General features: G+C 44.6%; 1 protein-coding gene across 1 annotated transcript in view; it reads right to left on the bottom strand.

Moving 5' to 3' along the window:
• Window positions 1–405, bottom strand: part of LOC139070771 (zinc finger protein Gfi-1b-like) — a 9,172-nt gene extending 8,767 nt beyond the window's left edge. The window contains exon 1 of the mRNA XM_070553638.1: window positions 273–405. The gene's annotated coding sequence lies outside the window, so the exon portion shown is untranslated. The remainder of the gene's footprint in view (window positions 1–272) is intronic.
• Window positions 406–9,955: the final 9,550 nt, after the last annotated feature.

Raw genomic sequence — 9,955 nt, 5'->3', positions numbered from 1 at the left:
GTGAAAGCAAGTTTCCTCAAGTTGCAGCCGTTGTCTCAAACACGACTGAAACGACCATCAGAGGTTGAATTCTGAAACAGCTTTAGCAACTTTAGCATTAAAGACAAGTAAACAAACACTAAATGAACAAATTAACAAGTTTTTGTGTCTTTTTCTTTGATGAACAGATGTGACGGTCAAACAAAACCAATGACTGAAGCGTGTGATGATGATAAATCGGCCTATCCTCGGTGTGGTTAGCATCAAACAGAAGTAAAAGCACCAACACTTACCAGACTTGGCATTCCACCAGTGCTCCTCAGCATCACTCACTAACTTCCTACTGTCAGCGTCTGAGCGGGGCAGGAGGCTTTTATCAGCAAAGGCACATGGTCGGTACGCCGGAGGCGGCTTGTGTCTGTAGGTCGGTTTGATGCGAGGAAGTGTTTCAGCTCTGTCACCACACCGCTTCCTCACGCACAAACACTTTGCTCACCCAAAACAGCAGCCAAATAAAAATAAAATCTCCACAGAGAACCCTTTAAAATAACGCGAGTGATGTACAGAGGAGCCACGGCTTTAGAGGAAACTCAGGAAGGCAAATAAATCAGATTGACAGGGGAAACAGGATAGCTATGCTGAAAGTTCTTCAGAAAGTGTTGACACTCTGTGTTGACACGGTTAAGTTTCAAAAGAAACCACTGGGGTGAGGTTTTTAAGAAGCAGGTTGAAGCAACAGCAAATTCTCTTCATCTGGGTTCGTTGAAAAAGAAAAATTCTGAGTACCAAAGAGGAAGAGACAGAAAGATCAACAAGTTTTCTTTTGCTTATCACCACATTTTGGAACTTCGGTTGTCTTTACTTAGTCCTGGGGTGCTCGGTGGTTATAGCTCGTACTTTATCTGATACGTCCAACAGTCATCGCCAAACTGCTAGCTGAAAAGTTTACATTTACGTATTTAGAACCCAATTTCTGAACAGGACACAATGGTTTGACTCTTTTTGATCTAGGTATCTGTGGTGTATTTCCCCCCCTGCACGTTCTGCAGTTGGTACGGTCCTCTGCCCGGTAGTTGGCGCCGTACGTTTTTCCAGAACGAGAAATATAAAACACGCTCTGTTAAGACTGTCTCCTTTTCACTATTTAAATGAAGACACCGCAACTGGCGACGGGGATGTTTTTTGGATGTAACGCGGACGTTTGTAGCCATGGCCCAGTTTGGCAAGTCGGACGAGTTTCGCCCAGAAAACGAGCCGTGGACGGCGTATATTGACCGTCTGGAGCAGTACATGGAAGCGAATGATGTCGACGACGGAAAATGCGTCGCAGTTTTGCTCAGCATGGTGGGGGCAACCACGTATGGGCTCTTGAGGAACCTTGTACAGCCGGCCAAGCCAAAAGACGAAACGTTTGATGAGATTGTGGACATTTTAAAGGATTTTGGCACGATGTTGAAACAGGTTCGTGAGTTGGATCAGAAACGAAGCACGTCAGAGGAGACTATTAACAGAGGACAGGCTAACCTTTACACGAGCTTTTGAAATGACGCTCAACATGGAAACAGCGGATGGAGACACCCGACAGTCGAGAGGTGGGACTAGCATGTCCATGGAAGCTGCAGCTGTTCACAAGGTGAGACCAGCACCGGCAACGACCAAAATGTGTTACCTTTGAAAAGTTAAAAACTACATTGCAAATGACTGTTACTTTAAAGAGACAGTATGTAATAATTGTGGAAAAGTCGGACACATAAAGAAAGCGTGCCGTGCTAAGATGCTAAAAGGCCCGGGAAAAAGTGTGCTAAAGAAAAGGAGTAAAGACACCAAGTATGTGACAGCCGAAAGTGATTCTGAGTGTAAACGCTGAAGACGAAGAGCTTTATAAGGATACATTTGTGGTTGATGAAGTTGACTTAGTGATGGAAATTGACACGAGAGCTGCAAAAAGTGTCACCTCTCAAGCCACATATGAGAAATCACTCTCACACATGCCTTTGCAACCAGCTAATGTAAGACTAAAAGCTTACAACGGTGGGCGCATCCAGGTTCTGGGACGGCTTATCACAGAAGTCGTGTATGAAGAACGAGCTGCTGAGTTGCCACTATTGGTGGTAAAAGGACATGGAGCATCATTGTGTGGCAGGAACTGGTTGAACAAGCTCAGGCTGAACTGGAAGCACATCAAATATTTAAATGAACCGGAGGAGCATTCTCTCAAGGAGCTGTTAGACACCTACAGTGATGCGTTCAAGGAGGAACTTGGTACTGTAAAAGACGTTAAAACAACTATCACAGTGAACCCGGACGTGCCCCCAAAGTTTTGTAAACCCAGGCCTCTGCCATTTGCAATGAAAGACATGGTGGGAAAAGAACGGGAAAGGTTGCAAAGCGAAAACATGATAACACCAGTGAAACACAGCGAGTGGGCAGCACCGATTGTGCCTGTGCAGAAAAAAGATTCATCTCTTCGTCTGTGTGGACATTGCAAAGTGTCAGTGAATCAAGCTATTAAAGCTGACACATACCCACTGCCACGTCTGGAGGAGCTGCTAGCAACGCTCAGTGGAGGAAAACGGTTTTCAAAGATTGATTTGGCAGCCGCTTACCAGCAGGTACTGCTGGAGGAGGACGCAGCAAATACACGACGACCAACACTCATAAAGGATTGTTTGTGAACAGTCGACTCCCTTTTGGGATCAATGCGGCTCTGTCGATTTTCCAGCGCATTATGGAAAATATGATGACGGATCTGCCAGTGGTGGTTTATCTCGACGACTTATTAGTCACAGGACGCACAAAAGAGGAACACCTGAGTAACCTGCAGAAAGTTTTAAAACGACATCAGGAAAATGGGGTGCGGGTCAAGCGCTCGAAGTGTGAGTTTTACGGGCCGCAGATCGAGTATTTGGGACATGTTCTGGATGAACAAGGGGTGTATCCAGCTAAAGACAAGGTGAGGGCAATACAGGAGGCTCCTGCACCAACTGATGTGAAAGAGCTTCAAGCCTTTTCGGGACTTGTAAATTATTATGGACGTTTTGTGCCAAAACAAAGCACAACTCTTGCTCCATTGTACAAACTTTTGAGAGACAGCGAGAAGTGGAAATGCACTAATGCAGAGCAGGCAGCTTTTGATAAGTGTAATCAACTACTGACTAGTGACCGAGTCTCGGCTCATTTCGATCCAAATCTACTACTCACTTTGTCATGTGATGCATCGGCATAAGGGATTGGAGCAGTGATCCAGCACACGCTGCAAAATGGGGAGGAATGCCCGATAGCATACGCCTCCCGCACGTTGTCTCCAGCTGAAGTGAAATATTCACAAATGGAAAAAGAGGCCCTGGGACTTATTTATGGAGTGAGAAAGTTCTATCAGTATTTGTGGGGTCAACAATTCACGCTGGCAACTGATCATTGCCCCCTAATGACGCTGCAAGGTGAGGTTCCTGGGTGTCGTGGTCTCTGATGACCTCTCCTGGTCTGCCAACACCACGGCAGTATCAAAAAAGGCTCAGCAGCGTCTCCACTTTCTGAAGGTGCTCGGGAGGAACAACCTGGAGGAGAGACTGCTGTTGACATTCTACAGAGCCACTGTTGAGAGCATCCTAGCATACGGGATAACTATTTGGCATGCAGGGTGCACTGCTGCAGACAGGAGAGTGCTTCAGAGGGTTATACATTCCGCCCAGAGGATCATTGGCTGCTCCCTGCCCAGCCTGGAGGACTTAGCATACCCCCGTTATCTCAGCAGGACTTCCAACATCATTAAGGACAAGTTCCATCCTGGGAACCACTTGTTTCAGCTGTTGCCATCGGGTCGTCGGTACAGATCCCAGAGGACCAGGACAAACCGCTTCAGAGACAGCTTTTTTCCCAGGGCTAGCATGGCGGTTAACAACAAAAAGAACGTGCTAATTTGAAATCGCATGTTCTTGTCTTATCTAATGTATGCAGGTGTAGCCCTGATGGAACCACACAAGCTGCATGGTTCTAATTTTATATAGTTTATGAAGGAAGGAGTTGTCCAGACTGAATTTTAATTATTGTAGTGTTAAGTATTTCTTTTAGGGAAGTATTTGTCCTGATTGAATTTTAATTGTTAAGTGTGTATTTCTTTCAACTTGCACCCGGGAGTGACTTCCAAATTTCGTTGTACGAGTGTGTACAGTGACAATAAAGGATATTCTATTCTATTCAAGAGTCTGCTTACTCTGGCAGCAGCACACATTCAGAGGTGGGCTATAATATTGTCAGCGTCTGGATTTCCTCAAACCTGACACCAGAGTGGCGGGAAGCATGAAACAATATCAACAAAAAACACTGCATGTGTCACGAGCTGACTGGCGGATCCGTAAAAACACCCAACACAGAATGACAGTTTAACGATGTTTATTAAAAGGAGAGAGGCAGAGGCTAGGTCAGGAGGCAGGAGGTCGTACCAGGAGGTCTGAAGTGAGAATAGTCTGTAGGGGAAATCCAAGAAGCGAAGTCTGGGACGGAGCAGGGTCGGAGCCAGAGGATCAGAGACGCAACGGAGCAGACGGGGTAATCCAAGAGTCGAGGTCAGGGACGGAGCAGGGTCGGAGCCAGAGGATCAGAGAAGCAACGGAGCAGACGGAGTAATCCAAGAGTCGAGGTCGGGGACGGAGCAGGGTTCGGGATCAGAAGACAAGGTGAGTGACAGGCTGGAGAATTTACTTGCAGGGCTTTCAATAATCTGGCAATGACTGGGTAGCTGGATGGATCTTATATGGCAGGAGGAGCAGGTGTGGTGAATTAGGTAGATGACGGAACAGGTGGAATGAATGGAGCTGATGAGGTGCGGGCTGTTGTCGCTGTGGCAACAGGTCTTCGGCAGGAACAGGATCATGACAGCATGACCACACAGCTGTGGATCGATTGTTTGCTGTGGATGACATGGTTTACCTAAGGAACACAGGAGGTGGAAGTCACAAGTGGATTCCTGGACAAGTGGTGAGACAGACTGGTCCAGTGTCCTTTGAAGTCAGAGAGCGTGACACAGACACTGTACACCGCATCATAGTGACCAGCTGCGTGCCAGAACAGTAGCCGAAAGGGAGACTGAAACTTTGGAACCACCGTTGGCTGAGGTGGAGGAAGATCTTGCCGTACAGGTGGATAACGCAGTTCCGAGCTGTGAGAGTGACTCTTCTGTTAGTCCCAGCTCCGTGATTAATGTGAGGCGTTCGGTACGACCTCGCAAACCTCCCAAACGTTACTTAGAATAATCTTGATGATTGTGGAGTTGTTTTTGTGTTCACTCGTTATTTTAGTTGTACACGCCTGGGTACACTGAGCAAGTGTTAAATTCATGTTTGAAACTTGAAGTGAACTAAAAAATACTCACCTGCTGAGTTCAACATCTTCTTGAACAAAGCCTGCCCCGATGCTCGAGAGCGAGGGACCCTCATCTATGTCGACGACATTCTTGTTCGTCAGCGTACATTAGATGATCACCTGTCCGACCTGGACCATGTCATGGGTCAGCTCGCGGCGGCGGGTGCAAAGATCTCTCTCGCCAAAGGACAGTGGTGCAGGTCGCAAGTTCAGTACGTTGGCCTCCTGGTGGGACCACAGGGAGTGCAGCCTCAACTTGGCAGAATTCAGGGCATTGCCACCATCACCCCTCCGACAAACGTCTCCGAACTTCGGAGCTTCTTGGGGGTCTGCAACTACTCGCGTCAGTTCGTGGAACATTACGCGGGCATAGCACGACCTCTGACTAATCTGTTGAAGAAGGATGTGGCGTTCGAGTGGGCAGAGCAGCACCAGCAGGCCATGGATGACCTGAAGGCTGCAATGTGCTCGGCTCCGTGCTTGGCGCTCCCCGACTGTGACAAGGTGTTCCACCTTGAGGTTGGTTTCTCAGCTCACTGTTTGAGTGCTGGTCTCTACCTGATCTAACACGGGAGGTTCTAGGTCTACCTAATTTAGTTGCAGGTGTTGTAACTGTTTTTGGGGGGGGGGGGGTTCATTTTAAAAAGGGGGATGATGTGGTGTATTTTCCCCCCTGCACGCTCTGCAGCTGGTACGGTCCTCTGCCCGGTAGTTGGCGCTGTATGTTTTTCCCAGAACGAGAAATAAAACACGCTCTGTTAGACTGTCTCCTTTTCACTATTTAAATGAAGACACCACAGTATCTTATCGGAGCATGCTAAAAAATATCCATAAACCATTTAAGCAGCAGACATGCATCTTTTAAAGCAACCTGATCCAAGCCATCATTTTAAGTCATTCTGAGGCCCTGTCCACACGTAGCCGGGGATCTGCCAAAACGTAGATATTTTTCTACGTTTTGGCCTGTCATCCACACGAAAACGGAGTTTTTTCACACGAAAACGGATCTTTTTAAAAACTCCGGCCAAAGTGAAGATCTGCGTTTTCTCCGTTTTGGGTGTCTGCGTGTGGACGGACAAAACCGGAGTTTTAAGGTCCGCAACGTCACTTTCCGCGACAAAAAAATGCTGACATCACGTGTGCGACCTGTGTTTACACTAGCCGACAGCATGGATGCCCTCAGAGCTGCGCTCGCTTTATCAATTGTCCAAGCGCTTTCTGCTTGTTTGTTTTTGCAAGTGGAATTACTGCTCCTTGCGGAAGACCACAGACGAAGGACGAGGTTAAGAACGGGGGAAGTACTGCCGCCTACAGGTCTGGTATGTCCTTAACAACGTATTTATCCGGTACGTGTGGACAGAGTTTTTTTTAAAACGAGGTGGTGTGGATGCAAGTTTTTGGAGGGGCGGATATTCGTTTTTAAAAAAACCCGGCTACGTGTGGACTAGGCCTGAGTACATGTGAAACAATAATTTCAGAACGTCACATTCTCGGAGCTTCAGACCAACAAGCTGTCTAAAACCTGGCAAAAGATTGTAAAATTGGCTTTAAAGAACTGATAACATGCACTCATAGCTGAATAAACAAAACAAGTGCCAGTCAGTAAACATTTTTGAAAAAAATAAATAAATAAAAAAACTCATAATTCATCACTTATTATCTGCTGGGAGAAAATATGTCACTTCCCATCAAAAATAACTTGCTGGTTGAATCAAAGTAAAATATCGTATCACAGTATCGTACCCTAAGGGGTATGAATGATTATGGGCAGAACTGTATGTCGATGGTTTAAACAAACAACAGCAAAGTCAGACCTGTGAAAAGGTGCAATGCCAAACTTTATTTTGCATCATTAATAGGACACAGAACACTGAAATGTATCTTTGTTCATCATACTGGAATCTAGATAACATTTTACAGTCTTATAATACGTCTGACAACATGAGAGGAGTATGAACACAGATGGCGTTCCTGGGTTTGATGCTGCAGACACCAAACAGCAGTCACGTACAGTACATGAGACATGAGAGGAATCCTACGCTCACTGAAAACAAAAAAAAACTTCAAAAGTTTCGTTTTAATAAACCAGAAACAAAACACGTGTTGGAGGCGGCAGGTCCAAGGCGATAAATCAGGAGCACCACAGTGCCTTCCTCCTTTATACCAATATGAAGTCATAGCATCTCAACTTTTTTGGCACCTTTGTTCTTTATTACCTCAAGTTCTGCAAGTCTGTTAGTGTACCGAGACAAAATGATTAAGGGTTAATTTTATTTATTTTGTTTAAAATGAACTTTGTATCACAGCAGAGTTGTGTTGAGACACTGAACAGCTGTATACAGATGTGTTAATGAATGCAACTGTTCTGGATTCAGATTAGGGATCATCTTGGTAAGAAAACACACAATCACCCAAAAGTCTCCTATTCTTCTGAGTAGGGCTGAAACGATTCCTCGAGTACCTCGAATAATTCGAGTACAAAAAATCCTCGAGTCAAATTCTCTGCCTCGAGGATTCGTTTAATTCATATTTAATTAATTCATGGCTTTGCAAACGCACGGGGTCATGTTTCACCCGGACCGAAATAAGTGACGCACATGCCCACTGGACTGCGAGTAGCGAATGTAACTTAACTTTCTCTTAAGCCATGGCGGACAATTTGGACCCCGGTGGAGTGCGAAAAAGACAGAAAATGTCAAAGGTGTGGGACCATTTTTCACGTCGTTAGGTGGAAAACGTACTCCAGTGTAAATACAGTAAAACGGATTTAGCCAACCACAACACCACATCCTCCATGCTGCAGCACCTGACCAGGAAACATCCACATGTAAATGTCACTTCTGCAAGCGGACTCGGAGCCTCTACAAGATAATGCATTTTAGCCTGTATTTCTATATATTCTGCGGACACTGTGCGACTTTTTTGTTTGTAGCACTCAGTTTCAGCTCACACCGTACGTCTGGTAGCAACACGTCGGACTTAAAATGTGCTAAAAAATAGCAGTTTTTACACAATATGTCAGACTTTTTATTGTGTTATTGATATTTGTTGTCCCTCGGGATCGCTGCAGGAGGACGTGGGTATTTATGAGAGTGGCAGAGGAAAACGAAAGAAAGTAAATAAATGTTTTGTGATCAGTATAATTTGACATAACCACGGCAAACATGCTTTCTCGACAATCCTTGTTATTGTGTGAGAAAAAAAAGTGTAGAAATTAAAACGGACGTGTGTTAATAAGGAAACAGGGGCGAGCTGTTTGCGCCGTGAGCGGTTCTGGTGCTGTTTGGGCCGCAGCCGCTCGCAGCGCTACTTCAACAGTTATCCTCCTAGTTTTTGCCTGGCTTGCAGGCTAGCAGATTCTCCCACGAGGGGAAAATCGGCTCAGGTTGTTTACTTATTTTTTGCACAGGCATTTGTTTACTGTGAAGTAAAGTTCAAGTGCTGAAGTTTTGCAAACTTAATTTTGAATAAAACTTGAAGAATAACTGGCAATTGCTTGCTCATTTTGAGAGGTCTTTCATATTTTATAACATGCTATTTGATATAATGGTTTAAAAACACAAAAGGGTAATTTATTAGAGTACTCGATTAATCGAAAAAAGATTCGATAGAGTACTCGATTACAAAAATATTCGATAGCTGCAGCCCTACTTCTGAGTGAGACTCGTGACTAGAACCACCTCTGAGTGTTCGTTTAAAAGGTCTCTGCATGAAGCTTAACAAATCATGAGCTAAACGTCTTTTAATAAAGACAGAAGTCAACAGTTGACAGATCTCCATTTAAATATGTGCAAACATAGACAAACTGTAATGCTTTTGCTCTTTTCATGTGGAAACGGAAGATTTATAGTTATGTTATTTCATTCATAGTTGCCTTGGTAAAGCCACTAATGTGCACAAGAAAAAAGTAAACTAAAACTTGATCCTCTGTCAGTGTTTTACAAAACATATAAAAAATGGATTAAACTGCTCAGAAGAAAAGAAAACGTGGAGGAAGACATTCAGAGCTCTAGTTACTCGTGTCTGGAGCAGAACACACCTTGTGGTTCAGGCTCTAGTTTGAGTTTTACTGGCGAACAAACATAATCAGTTTAGATGTTTTGAAAATATTCTCGGAAACACCTGCTTAGTTTGAGGCTTTTATTGTGAAGGTTTGAATGGGTCATTTTCTTGAGCTATAGAGCTCCGGGAGTTGACGTCACTTCTCCCGGCATGCAACAGTTCAAATCGAAACGGCGCCATCTTGGCAGGCAGAAGCCCGCAGCTGGGCTATCTGTTATTGTCCGGAGCTCTATTGCTTGAATGGCCTAATATTTAGACTTTATTCTGCAATAGTGGTTCTATATTCTCTCTCTTTCTGTCTCAGGTGGCCCTACAATGCCATCTTACTGCGTTTCCAATGTGATTATTTTTTATTTTAGTATTTTTTATTTCTAAAACTTTATTTCTCTCAATGAACTTTCCTGTAGAAAAAAAAATACCATCAGTTGCAAATGACAAAACAGCTGATTTGTGTAAACATTTTGAGGAATCAAAATGAATGTTTCATATAATCTCTGAGCTGATGATCATTTAAGTTACTGTGAACATGAGATCATGAGATGTGTCGTCAGAA

The sequence above is a fragment of the Nothobranchius furzeri genome, chromosome 7 (genome assembly GCF_043380555.1).
Source record: "Nothobranchius furzeri strain GRZ-AD chromosome 7, NfurGRZ-RIMD1, whole genome shotgun sequence".
Lineage (NCBI taxonomy): Eukaryota > Metazoa > Chordata > Actinopteri > Cyprinodontiformes > Nothobranchiidae > Nothobranchius > Nothobranchius furzeri.
This window is presented reverse-complemented; position numbering and strand designations above follow the sequence as displayed.